This window comes from Salmo trutta, chromosome 13 (genome assembly GCF_901001165.1).
Source record: "Salmo trutta chromosome 13, fSalTru1.1, whole genome shotgun sequence".
Taxonomy (NCBI): domain Eukaryota; kingdom Metazoa; phylum Chordata; class Actinopteri; order Salmoniformes; family Salmonidae; genus Salmo; species Salmo trutta.
Window position 1 is genome coordinate 76,539,901 of NC_042969.1, and position 15,192 is coordinate 76,555,092.

At 46.0% G+C, this 15,192-nt stretch overlaps 1 protein-coding gene across 1 annotated transcript in view; it reads left to right on the forward strand.

Annotated features, from left to right (window-relative positions):
- Nucleotides 1–3,888: 3,888 nt before the first annotated feature.
- Nucleotides 3,889–15,192, forward strand: part of fat3a (FAT atypical cadherin 3a) — a 357,931-nt gene continuing 346,627 nt past the window's right edge. The window contains exon 1 of the mRNA XM_029773664.1: nt 3,889–4,084. The gene's annotated coding sequence lies outside the window, so the exon portion shown is untranslated. The remainder of the gene's footprint in view (nt 4,085–15,192) is intronic.

A 15,192-nucleotide genomic window follows, 5' to 3' on the forward strand; every position in this document is an offset into this window, starting at 1 on the left:
TTTGTATGCCTCCTTGTCTGTATACCTGCAGACAGACACAAAAGTGAGCAGTTCAGTCATCTACACCCAATACAGCTACCGTAGAATTCAACATATTCTAACAGCCTATATATTCTTACCTTTAGATTGATATTAATTGAATTGTGTCCATTTTCTGTTTTAGAAAGATTTGCACAAATATGAAAGAATAGATGGTATCATCATAAACAATATCAATTTAGATCATACAAGGGACAACCCTTACCTTAGATTGAGGATATCCTAGCACCTGCTGTCCTTTCAAATTCAAATCCAAATGATTCATTGGGGCAGTTAGGTTCCTGCAAAAACTCCAACCAACTAAGGAGGTTCCTCGATGAACCCAACCTCCTATGGGGTTCTTGGAAGAACCTTTTGGGGGCCGTTTTCAGTGATAGGAATCCTAAGATTCTTCAAATAACTTTTAGGATCTTAGAAGAACTCTTGTTAAAATCAAAAAAAAATTGAGTGTAGGCTACACTGTATTCTTTGTAGTATAAAAAATGTGTTCACTTGGGTGTCCCGTACCAGTAAGAAATGAAATCTACTTTCACCCCTGGCTACCACATACTCACTCTCAAGGTCAAATTCTCTGGACAAAACCTAATCTGTCTAACTTTATGGGCTGACCAAGAGTGTTCTAAATAGTGATCTAAAGACAGTGTCAAGCACAGCATCTCTTGTCTGACAGGGATTTAGATAAAGATGTAATTACGTAATTAGTCCTCTCACAGATCAATAGTATTGAGTAATTAGACCAATAGAATGTTTATGATCTATTTAGACATATTTGCTTCTATTTAAGGCCAATAACTGTTATTCTGTAATGCTTTGAACTGTGTTGAACCTGGCCCTTAGAATGAGCGTTTTTAAATAAAATTCTTTGTTGCTAAATAAATGCTTGCCATGAGGTTTTGTCTTTCAGAAACTGGTCCAAACGTGAGCCGTCTCCATTCTGTCCAGGGCATTAATAGTGACTCATAAAGCAGCCTACCACAGCTTCACATGAACGAACCGGAGAGAGCATATTTAGCCCACCTCATCAAAAGAAAAATGCCCATATTTGCTATTTTGAAGGCGAGAATAGAGGCCAGCCTCCTCTAACATGCAGAGACGTGAATAGCCTATTTCTGTCAGTGTATATTGGCAGTACCACCTACTTATTGCTTCATTCAGCGTGTTTTGAGTTCACCGACAGTGAATGAAGGTTTGGAAAGAGCGATGTGACTTTATTGGTTAGCTCTATAGGCCAACGGTATCAGTTTTCACAGGCACAGCACATACAATTTTTGGGTTGAAATATATAAATTAATGGGGCCATAACATTAACAGCTCTTATTTAGTAAGCATTAGTCACATCTTTAAAGGATGCTTACACAATCTTGCGTCCCAATTTTTATTTTTTTATTTAACCTTTATTTAGGCAAGTCAGTTAAGAACAAATTCTTATTTACAATGACAGTCAGTCTACACCGGCCAAACCCGGACGACGCTGGGCCAATTGTGCACCGCCATATGGAACTCCCAATCACGGCCGCTTGCACTGAGACGCAGTGCCTTAGACCGCTGCACCATTCGAGAGCCCAAATAAGATATATCTAAACTTCAGTGGCAGTCGGTGCTATATCTAAACTTCAGTGGCAGTCGGTGCTATATCTCAACTTCAGTGGCAGTCGGTGCTATATCTAAACCTCAGTGGCAGTCGGTGCTATATCTAAACTTCAGTGGCAGTCGGTGCTATGTCTAAACCTCAGTGGCAGTCGGTGCTATATCTAAACTTCAGTGGCAGTCGGTGCTATATTTAAACCTCAGTGGCAGTCGGTGCTATATCTAAACCTCAGTGGCAGTCGGTGCTATATCTAAACTTCAGTGGCAGTCGGTGCTATATCTAAACCTCAGTGGCAGTCGGTGCTATATCTAAACTTCAGTGGCAGTCGGTGCTATATCTAAACTTCAGTGGCAGTCGGTGCTATATCTAAACCTCAGTGGCAGTCGGTGCTATATCTAAACCTCAGTGGCAGTCGGTGCTATATCTAAACTTCAGTGGCAGTTGGTGCTATATCTAAACTTCAGTGGCAGTCGGTGCTATATCTAAACCTCAGTGGCAGTCGGTGCTATATCTAAACCTCAGTGGCAGTCGGTGCTATATCTAAACCTCAGTGGCAGTTGGTGCTATATCTAAACTTCAGTGGCAGTCGGTGCTATATCTAAACCTCAGTGGCAGTCGGTGCTATATCTAAACTTCAGTGGCAGTCGGTGCTATATCTAAACCTCAGTGGCAGTCGGTGCTATATCTAAACCTCAGTGGCAGTCGGTGCTATATCTAAACCTCAGTGGCAGTTGGTGCTATATCTAAACCTCAGTGGCAGTCGGTGCTATATCTAAACCTCAGTGGCAGTCGGTGCTATATCTAAACCTCAGTGGCAGTCGGTGCTATATCTAAACCTCAGTGGCAGTTGGTGCTATATCTAAACCTCAGTGGCAGTTGGTGCTATATCTAAACCTCAGTGGCAGTCGGTGCTATATTTAAACCTCAGTGGCAGTCGGTGCTATATCTAAACCTCAGTGGCAGTTGGTGCTATATCTAAACCTTAGTGGCAGTTGGTGCTATATCTAAACTTCAGTGGCAGTCGGTGCTATATTTAAACTTCAGTGGCAGTCGGTGCTATATCTAAACTTCAGTGGCAGTCGGTGCTATATCTAAACTTCAGTGGCAGTCGGTGCTATATCTAAACTTCAGTGGGAGTCGGTGCTATGTCTAAACCTCAGTGGCAGTTGGTGCTATATCTAAACCTCAGTGGCAGTTGGTGCTATATCTAAACCTCAGTGGCAGTCGGTGCTATATCTAAACTTCAGTGGCAGTCGGTGCTATATCTAAACCTCAGTGGCAGTCGGTGCTATATCTAAACTTCAGTGGCAGTCGGTGCTATATCTAAACTTCAGTGGCAGTCGGTGCTATATCTAAACCTCAGTGGCAGTCGGTGCTATATCTAAACTTCAGTGGCAGTCGGTGCTATATCTAAACTTCAGTGGCAGTCGGTGCTATATCTAAACCTCAGTGGCAGTCGGTGCTATATCTAAACTTCAGTGGCAGTCGGTTCTATATCTAAACTTCAGTGGCAGTCGGTGCCGTTTAAGGTGAGGGAGGATTCTTTTTTTTTTCATGAGCACGGCCTTATTTCTATTACAGCATATTAGATGACTCTCATTCATATTCCATTCACCCAGTTCAATGTAACAGTGATAGGTTTAGGCTACTGCATGATGCTCGAATGTTCCCTATGCCCATCATGAGGTTGCTACAACCTAGCCTATGAATGAAAGTTTACAACATAGGTGCACACAGGTTGAGAGAACATTTTGAGGTGACAGTGACACATGGACAGACAGTGACACATTCAATACATCTGCATCTAGGTGATCTAGGGAACACGCACCTATCATATCTAACCCATCTCTGTTCCCCCAAAGTCTCATTCGTCAAGCCTTAATAACGCCTACACAGATGGTTTATAAATGATTTATAAACACATGCCATACTATAGGCTTTAAGGAATAGGCCTGTAACAGCTTTACATGTTGCTATGCCAAATGTGGCATATGCTACCCTTTACATAGCATAGTATTTTTATATCATTCACATGTTAATTTTGCTTCTCTGCTTTAAAATAGACCAAATGCCTTTCCCAGTGAAATATGAATAGTACATCAATGTTCTGTCCTTACTGATGAGTTCAGAAAACTGTGACTAATGTGGTCGGCTGCGTTGGCGTTGGTTCCGATCCTGTCATGTCATGCAGTGATTTATTTATTTTCTGTTTGTACTCCGGTAGGCTGCGCTGTGCCCGCGCATCCCTCCGCGCCCCTCACTCTCCGCGCCCCCCTCTACTGTGCTACTGCTCCAGCACCACTGCACGAGAGTAGATTTGAAGCACATTGCGGAGTGGAGGCTAGCTGAACGCGGACTACTGCTGCTGGACTGATCGGAGCGTTCCTTTACAACTTCTATGGATACTTCAAAGTAGCTAAGAGTTACGACAAAACGGATTTTACACAGAATGGAAGGGTAAGTTGTATTCGTTTCAAATGAATGAAAAATGTTGCTGCAGATATCTAGAGTGAAAGTCGGCTGCAGTAACCTAGTCATTCATTAGCTAGCAGCCGAGCTAGTCCTATTCATTAAACCCGATGATGGGTGAGTGAATGTGGTGCGGTGGCTTGCTTGGAATGCGGTAAACGGGCTTGGAAGGTTGCATTCGCAGGTTTTTAAACAGCACGGATGAGTTTGATGGGAGGGAAGGGGAGAGTATAGACCCGCTAAATATTAACAAATACAGCGGCTTTTCATCAATATTTGCCCTCCAGCCCTCTCGCATTTGGATCTGTTGCTCGCTGATTTAAATGTATATGACAGGCTGGTCGATATTGTGCAGCGGGGAGGGTAGACACTCGTTGCTGGTTGCGACATTAGGCACGGTTCCCCAGGGAACGCGAAAGGGAAAGTTGTTGGGAGGTTTTTTCAGTGTATTTGTAATGGAGGAAATAGCTTTTCAAATGCCCAGGACAGTGTCCCAGCCATGAAGAAAGTTGCAAGCATGCGGGGTGAGAACTCAAGTCGGCGACGGTGCAAACCCAGACCAAGAAATATGACATCTTCGGCATTGTGTAGGAAGGAGCTGAAGAATCAAGTTGAACGATGCATCTACGGTGGTATACATCTGCACCGAACATAACTCCTAAATTAAATATCAGATAGTGTAAATGATAAATATGTCTAGATATGTCATGTGATGCATTTATGTATATCCTATGTCACAACATTAAATGATGGGGTGCAGGTGCATCTCGCTTTAGCCCTACTGAACTAGAATACGGAACATGGCTCGTAATGGCAGGGAAATAGGGGACTTGACATGAAGAGTTTAATGTAGGGAAACGTGCTGTTTTGAAACGAACCTAATGTAGTTTATGTATAGAATACAACCCATATAATTTCCTATTAATAATATACTCTGGTAGTAGCCTAACCTACGGTTTTGCAAAAGCCCACATAGCGGTGGGTTGTAAAGGGGCACTTGCGTGCGCGGCACTTCAATTATCTGGCAACATGGCTCGCTCTCTCTTCGGGAAATGTAAGTAAATAGGTTGAGCTTGAAATGTTTTGCCTGCACCACGAAGCCCAGTGCCCCAGCAAATGACCATTGGCTTACACTGCAGCAAAGTATTGTTGAATGAATGGATCAAGTGGTATTATCTTAGCCACGCTGTAAGTATAAGCAGCGCACCCCACGGCTTGCCTGAGACTGGAATGTGGGCACCAATATAATAGACCATTCTTCACGAGCTGATGCATGGCTGTCCGGTCCAAAACGTTCTTCAAACCAATGTGTGAGTGAGTGACACCCTGAATATAATTGATGCAGGTTGGATACTTATATATGGACAATGCATCTATGACGTTAAGAATAATATACAAAATGTATCTGCTGTCCAAATTGTTACTATCCAAACTCAGCAGCCACACACGACATGCTTTTCAGATTGAGGATGATGGACAAAGTACCGTTTAGTTATCGACGTGAGGCATGCAAATAGAAGTCCTGACGCACAGACGTCTGTCTGTCCATCTGCTTCGAGTGCTCCGTGGGCGTTGAGCATGAAGAACACTAACGGTGCGTGTTTTAGCGCGCTCACTGGAAGGTGTTTTCCTGGCAGTTTTATGGCGGTTATAAGGGTTGTTATATTGTGGAACTATTATATCCAGCCTTGTTTAGCCTATCAGCAGAATTGTGCCGACGTTTTTTGTGGCGGAGCCGCAATTATTCCTTAATTATCTATCAATTCACAATTTCTCTGGGAAAACGATCCTAATGCCATAGAGCATTGACATTGGACATATTTTGTTTAGACTAATAGGGTTACTTTGTGTCTCTCTGTGTGTGCAACAACTACGGTTTGGAATAGGGTTGGGATGTGGTTGTGTGCTTTCCTTTTGACTCTCTCTCTCTCTCTCTCTCTCTCTCTCTCTCTCTCTCTCTCTCTCTCTCTCTCTCTCTCTCTCTCTCTCTCCTCTCTCTCTCTCTCTCTCTCTCTCTATCTATCTATCTGTGTGTGAGCGTGTGCGTTTTGCTTAGTGATCGCGGCTCCGCTCTCCAAGAGAGAGGAAGGGACACGGCGTCTCACCTTTCGGCGAGGCAGGCAGGGCAGGCCACCAAACAGCTGTCTGTTGCCTTGCTTCGTCGGGCTGCGTTACACTGCGCTGCTTCCCCCTCTGGTTCCTCAACCTGTTTCCCCACACAGACACACAGTAATGTTGGTCTGATTTGAGCCATGCGGTGCTGGTGCTCTAAAGAAAAGTGAGATTCAGTGAATGACCTCTCCACCTCAGGCAGTTCAGTGGTAAGCAGCCTGCCAGTATTGACCTACAGATGCAGCCTCACAAGGAGAACTCACTCGGCCCCTCCTCTTCTCTTATTCTCCACTGCTCTCCCCTCCACTCTATAGACTGGGCTAAAATTCTCCCACCCGCCTCCCCTCCTCTCTCTCTACTCCTAACCCCCCCTTCTCCAACTCCCCTCCCCTGCTCACTACTGCTCTAAAGACTGGGCTGAAATGCCTACACCTTCTCCCCCCTCTACTCCTCTTGACCCCCCTTACTTCATCCCTCTCTCTCCTTCATCCCTTGCTCGCGGGTCTCCTGGGGGTTGATGAGCGTCTGTTCGTGCCAAATGCCAACACTGTCTGGAGTGACCCCCCCCCTTTCTCCCTGTGTGTGTGAGGAGAACCACTCTCAAGCTTCTCTCTCTCCCCCTCTTCTCTTCAGTGAGGAGGGGGATGGCAGCTGTTGTGTGCTGCTGTTTTGTCCCCTCTGTTTGTGCTATTGTGTGTGTGTGTGTGTGTGTGTGTGTGTGTGTGTGTGTGTGTGTGTGTGTGTGTGTGTGTGTGTGTGTGCGCGCACGCTACCGCATTTGTGTCATTGTTCTCTGCAACTGCTGGAATGCACTTGAATGCTGTTCTGTCAATGTATGAGGTCCTCCAGATTCCCAAATTTATAGCCCACTTCTAATCTAAACATGGGCTATGGATCTTTATCCCCCACCAACTCTCTTTCTCTCTCTTTCTACTTTTCCTACTCCTCATGTTCAACTCAATTTCAATGCAATGAAAATGCTCTTAATAAGGTCCTATGTATGTACCAACATGTGAATACAATACAACAGTATCATTACACAGGTATAGGAGAGAGTTCATGTAAGTGTTATCCAGTAGGCTAATCTGACACTAGGTCTTTGGCCAGAGGCACTTTTATTTATAGGAGATAGTCATGGCTGGAAGGTTTTGAGTTGCTCTGTAAAATATTATGAGTTTATGACTAAGCCCAAGGTTGTTCAATAGTGGTTTGGTGTTTTGTTGACTTTTATGATTGGTGAGACTTCCAAGGAGACAGTGGCGATTGGCTCAGAATTATCTTCCTGTTTGTCGCCATTGGATTTGGCCAGTGATCTCTCTGGGATGGCTTTCTGATCCAACACTCGACTGAGGTGTGACAGTGAAATGACAGCCAGACAAGAGTGTTTCATATCTGTTACATGGCATGTTACAAGAAGTGGCAAATGGTGTCAAATTCAATTGTAGCCGAAGGGAGTAAGCTATTATTTCCTTGTTGTTCAGTTGGCTGATTCTCATGTGATGGATGGCTTGGCTCTGTATGCGTCGCTGTGTGTGTGGTTTGTGTGTGTGCGTGTGTAGAGTGTGTGTGTGTGTGTGTGTCTGTGTGTGGTTTGTGTGTGTGTGTTTGTGTGTGTGTGTGTGTTAGAGCCAGGTTATTGGTTTGCTTGTCATCTAGACTATGTAATAAGACTTTATGCAGCACTGTGCAATAGCCCTATTGGGAATGTGTGTCTGTGTGTCTTTCTGTGTGAGTGTGTGTGTGTGTGTGTGTATCTGTCTGCGTGTGTGTATCTGTCTGTGTGTGTGTGTATGTGTGTGTGTCTGTGTGTATCTGTCTGCGTGTGTGTATCTGTCTGTGTGTGTGTGTGTGTATGCCGCTCCCTCCTCACCACAGAGTTTAATTTAAAAATCAGAGAGCACTGGTTTGGGAAAAGTTCCCACCGCAGGGAATTGACTTTTGGACAGAGAAGCAGCGTACCTTACAATCTCCAAAGACAGGCCTGGTTAAATAATGATGCCTAAATTATATTAGCAGAGCTACAATTATTCACAAGTAATGACTTATGTCAGCTTTCCTATTGGCTTGGGGGAAAATAAATGAGAATGTTTAATTGATGTTTTCTGCTCACTCCGCCAGAAGTTCATCTCGCTGTGTGTGTTTGTGTGTGTGTGTGTGTGTGTGAATGAGGAAGGTGTGTGTGTGCCTGACTGTGCATGTGTGTGTGTGTGTGCTTTTGTGTGTGTCTGTGTCTGCCTGTATGTGTGCTAGTGTGCGCGCGTGTGTGTGTGTATGTGTCTGCCTGTGTGTGTGTGCCTGTGTGAGAGTGTGTATAAGTGGAGAATTACAAAGGAGTAAAAAGGACTCCTCTCTATGTGTGAATAAATGGCACACTAAATGAATAGCAGTGGACATTGTTTAACATGACAAAGAGATTACTGGTAATTATTCCATTGACTGATTGTCGGTCAGGCCTTCTATAGAAAGGGTCTTTATTTGAATTACAGCAATTAATTTGCTGCTGTTGGACCTGATTGAGGAGTCCATCCATATCGTGGTATGCTCATTTCCTGGTGTGATGGATCATGAAAGTTGGGGTTTTGCTGAGATGGAGGGAAGTAGAGAATGATAAAGAAGGAAAGAAATGCATTGATGACAGTAATGTTGTTTAGTGTTATTCTTTGGGGTGTCCTCTAGGACTGAAGTGATAGGCTCTACCCTCATAGGCACATTAAGTCAACTAGAAAGACTCAAGAGGATACTAATGAACAGGGAACTGGGGAGTGTAGAGTATTGAAAGTGAAAACACACACTATGACTACTAGTCAGCATAATGCATAGACACACCTCGGCCTTGCCACCCTAACCCAGTATCCAGCATGTGTTGTAGTGCCAGTGGAGTGCTGTGCAGACAGCATGGCGTGACGTGATGCAGTGTTGCCCAAGCAAGCAGTATTCCTTACATGCACCTGGGTGCCCTGCCCTGTCATGCCTGTGTGGAGCTCACTGGCTGACTGGCTGACTGACTGGCTGGCTGGTTGACTGACTGGCTGGCTGGTGCCAGGCCAGAATGGTATCAAGCCTCTTTGCCTCCATGACGTTGTGTGTCCCTGCCACCCTGATCATTGGAGCCAGGGGGACAGGGGGGCAGGGAGACAGGAGCAGGAGGGCAGGGGGACAGGGAGACAGGGAGACAGAAGAGCAGGAGGGCAGGGGGACAGGGAGACAGGGGGACAGGGAGACAGGGAGACAGAGGAGCAGGAGGGCAGGGGGACAGGGAGACAGGAGCAGGAGGGCAGGGGGACAGGGAGACAGGGGGACAGGGAGACAGGAGGGCAGGGGGACAGGGAGACAGGGGGACAGGGAGACAGGAGCAGGAGGGCAGGGGGACAGGGAGACAGGGAGACAGGAGCAGGAGGGCAGGGGGACAGGGAGACAGGAGCAGGAGGGCAGGGGGACAGGGAGACAGGGAGACAGAGGAGCAGTAGGGCAGGGGGACAGGGAGACAGGGGGACAGGGAGACAGGAGCAGGAGGGCAGGGGGACAGGGAGACAGAGGAGCAGTAGGGCAGGGGGACAGGGAGACAGGGAGACAGGGGCAGAGGAGCTTTAGGGCAGGGAGACAGGGGGACAGGGAGACAGGGAGACAGAGGAGCAGGAGGGCAGGGGGACAGGGAGACAGGAGCAGGAGGCCAGGGGGACAGGGAGACAGGGAGACAGAGGAGCAGGAGGGCAGGGGGACAGGGAGACAGGAGCAGGAGGGCAGGGGGACAGGGAGACAGGGGGACAGGGAGACAGGAGGGCAGGGGGACAGGGAGACAGGGGGACAGGGAGACAGGAGCAGGGGGACAGGGAGACAGGGAGACAGGAGCAGGAGGGCAGGGGGACAGGGAGACAGGGAGACAGGAGCAGGAGGGCAGGGGGACAGGGAGACAGAGGAGCAGTAGGGCAGGGGGACAGGGAGACAGGGGGACAGGGAAACAGGGGAGCAGTAGAGCAGGGGGACAGGGAGACAGAGGAGCAGTAGGGCAGGGGGACAGGGAGACAGAGGAGCAGTAGGGCAGGGAGACAGGGGCAGGGGAGCAGGAGGGGAGGGTGACAGGGAGACAAGGGCAGGGGAGCAGGAGGGGAGGGGGACAGGGAGACAGGGGAGCAGGAGGGCAGGGAGACAGGAGCAGGGGGGCAGGGGGACAGGGAGACAGGAGCAGGAGGGCAGGGGGACAGGGAGACAGGGGGACAGGGAGACAGGGGCAGGGGAGCAGGAGGGCAGGGGGACAGGGAGACAGGGGCAGGGGAGCAGGAGGGCAGGGGGACAGGGAGACAGGGGCAGGGGAGCAGGAGGGCAGGGGGACAGGGAGACAGGGGCAGGGGAGCTGGGGGGCAGGGAGACAGGGATGCAGGGATGGGGGAAGTAGTGCATGGAGACAGGGAAAGGGGGGCAGGCTGCAGTTTGGCCTATCAATCACACAGCAGACTGGACCAGCAGGGCACCACCAGCAGTGCAAGCATAGAGCTTTGAACAGCTATTAAATGACCGTTTCTTTTTCAGATGTAGGATTTTATTTTGATCACCCTGTTGCAAGATAACTTTCCTGTATAGTGTATTTGAGGTTTAAAATGGTTTCTGAAGTTTGTAATTTCCACTTTTTAATTTCAGACCTTTACCTTACGAAATATGTGTCAACCTCTACAAAAATGTCCATTAATTATATGTCAAATAATAATTCACATTTCCCGTTGCTGTAGAGTAATTATTTTGCTGTAGCAAACTGGCTCAAATTAAGATCCTACATCTGTAGCTTGCTACCGGTAAATTATTGCAATTTTACAGAGAGTTTTTCCTTTGATTTCTTTCTTTGGCGGGGTGCAAAGGCCAGGTCCGTAGCTAAATATGAAGTCACCGATGTCCGGACCTCGTTAATGTTTTTGAATAATACAATAAATAAATAAAACATATTTATATTTTAGGCACTCTTTTGGGGTCTCAGCTTACTGTTGAGAGATACAATAGTAGAATACACAAGGTACAATTTGGAAACTTGGTTGTGCATCAGCAGGTTTTCTCTTGTTAAACAGAGCCTTCAGAAAGTATTCACACCCCTTGACTTATGCCACATTTTGTTGTGTTCCAGCCTAATTCAAAGTGGATTAAATCTTTTTTTTTTCACCCATCTACACATTAAGCCGCAATATCAAAGTGAAAACATGTTTAGCTAATTCATTGAAAATGAAATATCTAATTTACATAAGTATTCATACCCCTGAGTCAATACTTTGTAGAAGCACATTTGGCAGCGATTACAGCTGTGTTTCTGGGTAAGTCTCTAAGTGCTTTCCACACCTGGATTGTGCAACATAAGTCCATTATTATTTTCAAAATTCTTCAAGCTCTGTCAAATTGGTTGTTGATCATTGCTAGACAACCATCTTCAGGTCTTGCCATAGATTTTTAGTTTCACTTACGTCTTCTACGTAAGCAACTCCAGTGTAGATTTGGCCTTGTGTTTTAGGTTATTGTCCTGCTGAAAGGTGAATTCATCTCCCGGTGTTTGTTGGAAAGCAGAATGAATCAGGTTTTCTTCTAGGATTTTGACTGTGCTTAGCTCCCTTCTGTAATTTTTTTATCCTGAAAAACTCCACTGTGCTTAAACCTGTTATGGATAGGGGGCAGTATTTTCACGGCTGGATAAAAAACGTACCCGATGTAATCTTGTTACTACTCCTGCCCAGTAACTAGAATATGCATATAATTATTGGCTTGATTTTTTTTTAGATTGGTAAATTAGTCTAGCTAGTCTAGCCAGCTACAGTTGAAGTCGGAATTGTACATACACCTTAGCCAAATACGTTTAAACTCAGTTTTTCACAATTCCTGACATTTAATCCGAGTAAAAATTGCCTGTCTTAGGGTCAGTTAGGATCACCAATTTATTTAAAGAATGTGAAATGTCAGAATAATAGTAGAGAGAATGATTTATTTCAGCTTTTATTTCTTTCATCACATTCCCAATGGGTCAGAAGTTTACATACACTCAATTAGTATTTGGTAGCATTGCCTTTAAATTGTTTAACTTGGGCCAAACGTTTCGGGTAGCCTTCCACAAGCTTCCCACAATAAGTTGGGTGAATTTTGACCCATTCCTCCTGACAGAGCTGGTGTAACTGAGTCAGGTTTGTAGGCCTCCTTGCTCACACACGCTTTTTCAGTTCTGCCCACACATTTTCTATGGGATTGAGGGCTTTCTGATGGCCACTCCAATACCTTGACTTTGTTGTCCTTAAGCCATTTTGCCACAACTTTGGAAGTATGCTTGGGGTCATGGTCCATTTGGAAGACCCATTTGCGACCAAGCTTTAACTTCCTGACTGATGTTTTGAGATGTTGCTTCAATATATCCACATCAATTTCCTCCTCATGATGCCATCTATTTTGTGAAGTGCACCAGTCCCTCCTGCAGCAAAGCACCCCCACATCATGATGCTGCCACCCACGTGCTTCACGGTTGGGATGGTGTTCTTCGGCTTGCAAGCCTCCCCCTTTTTCCTCCAAACATAAAAATGGTCATTATGGCCAAACAGTTATATTTTTGTTTCATCAGACCAGAGGACATTTCTCCAAAAAGTACGATCTTTGTCCCCATGTGCAGTTGCAAACCGTAGTCTGGCTTTTTTATGGCGGTTTTGGAGCAGTGGCTTCTTCCTTGCTGAGCGGCCTTTCCGGTTATGTCGATATAGGACTCGTTTTACTGTGGATATAGATACTTTTGTACCTGTTTCCTCCAGCATCTTCACAAGGTCCTTTGCTGTTGTCCTGGGATTGATTTGCACTTTTCGTACCAAAGTACGTTCATCTCTAGGAGACAGAACGCATCTCCTTCCTGAGCGGTATGACGACTGCGTGGTCCCATGTTGTTTATACTTGTGTACTATTGTTTGTACAGATGAACGTGGTACCTTCAGGCGTTTGGATATTGCTCCCAAGGATGAAACAGACTTGTGGAGGTTTACCATTTTTTTTCTGAGTTCTTGGCTGATTTCTTTTTATTTTCCCATGATGTCAAGCAAAGAGGCACTGAGTTTGAAGGTAGGCCTTGAAGTACATCCACAGGTACACCTCCAATTGACTCAAATTATATCAATTAGCCTGTCAGAAGCTTCTAAAGCCATGACATCATTTTCTGGAATTTTCCAAGCTGTTTAAAGGCACAGTCAACTTAGTGTATGTAAACTTCTGACCCACTGGAATTCTGATACAGTGAATTATAAGTGAAATAATCTGTCTGTAAACAATTGTTGGAAAAATGACTTGTGTCATCCACAAAGTAGATGTCCTAACTGACTTGCCAAAACTATAGTTTGTTAACAAGAAATTTGTGGAGTGGTTGAAAAACGAGTTTTAAGGACTCCAACCTAAGTGTATGTACACTTCTGACTTCAACTGTGTCTAAACTTGTTGTAATCATGGCCAAATTACCGACCGGCACGCAGGGCAAGTGCCCAGGGGCCATGACCTCCAGGGGGCCCCCAATGATTTTGTTAGTCACTCTCACGCAGATATCAAATCAAATCAAGTCAAAGTTTATTTGTCACTTGCGCCTATACAACAGGTGACTTACAGTGAAATGCTTACTTACAGGCTCTAACCAATAGTGCGAAAAAAAGGTATGTGTGTGTGTGTGTGTGTGTGTGTGTGTGTGTGTGTGTGTGTGTGTGTAGGTAAGTAAAGAAATAAAACAAAGGTAAAAAGGCATTTGAAAATAAGAGTAGCAAGGCTATATACAGACACCGGTTAGTCTGGCTGATTGAGGTAGTATGTACATGTAGATATGGTTAAAGTGCCTATGCATATATGATGAACAGAGTAGCAGTACCGTATAAAGAGGGGTTGGCGGGTGGTGGGACACAATGCAGATAGCCCGGTTAGCCAATGTGCGGGAGCACTGGTTGGTCGGGCCAATTGAGGTAGTATGTACATGAATGTATAGTTAAAGTGACAATGCATATAAGATAAACAGAGATTAGCAGCAGCGTAAAAGAGGGGTTGGGGGGGCACACAATGCGAATAGTCTGGGTAACCATTTGGTTACCTGTTCAGGAGTCTTATGGCTTGGGGGTAAAAACTGTTGAGAAGCATTTTTGTCCTAGACTTGGCACTCCGGTACCGCTTGCCATGCGGTAGTAGAGAGAACAGTCGATGACAGGGGTGGCTGGGGTCTTGACAATTTTTAGGGCCTTCCTCTGACACTGCCTGGTGTAGAGGTCCTGGATGGCAGGCAGCTTTGCCCCAGTGATGTACTGGGCCGTACGCACTACCCTCAGTAGTGCCTTGCGGCCGGAGGCCGAGCAATTCCCGTACCAGGCAGTGATTCAACTGGTCAGGATGCTCTCGATGTTGCAGCTGTAGAACCTTTTGAGGATCTCAGGACCCATGCCAAATCTTTTTAGTTTCCTGAGGGGGAATAGGCTTTGTCGTGCCCTCTTCACGACTGTCTTGGTGTGTTTGGACCATTCTAGTTTGATGTTGATGTGGATACCAAGGAATTTGAAGCTCTCAACCTGCTCCACTACAGCCCCGTCGATGAGAATGGGGACGTGCTCGGTGCTCCTTTTCCTGTAGTCCACAATCATCTCCTCAGTGTTGGTTATGTTGAGGGATAGGTTGTTATTCTGGCACCACCCGGCCAGGTCTCTGACCTCCTCCCTATAGGCTGTCTCGTCGTTGTCGGTGATCAGGCCTACCACTGTTGTGTCGTCTGCAAACTTAATGATGGTGTTGGAGTCGTGCCTGGCCATGCAGTCGTGGGTGAACAGGGAGTACAGGAGGGGACTGAGCACGCACCCCTGGGGAGCTCCAGTGTTGAGGATCAGTGTCATGCCCTGACCATAGAGAGCCCTTTGTTCTCTATGGTGTAGTAGGTCAGGGCGTGACTAGGGGTGTTCTAGTTTATATTTTCTATGTTGGTGTTTTGTATGGTTCCCAATTAGAGGCAGCTGGTAATCATTGCC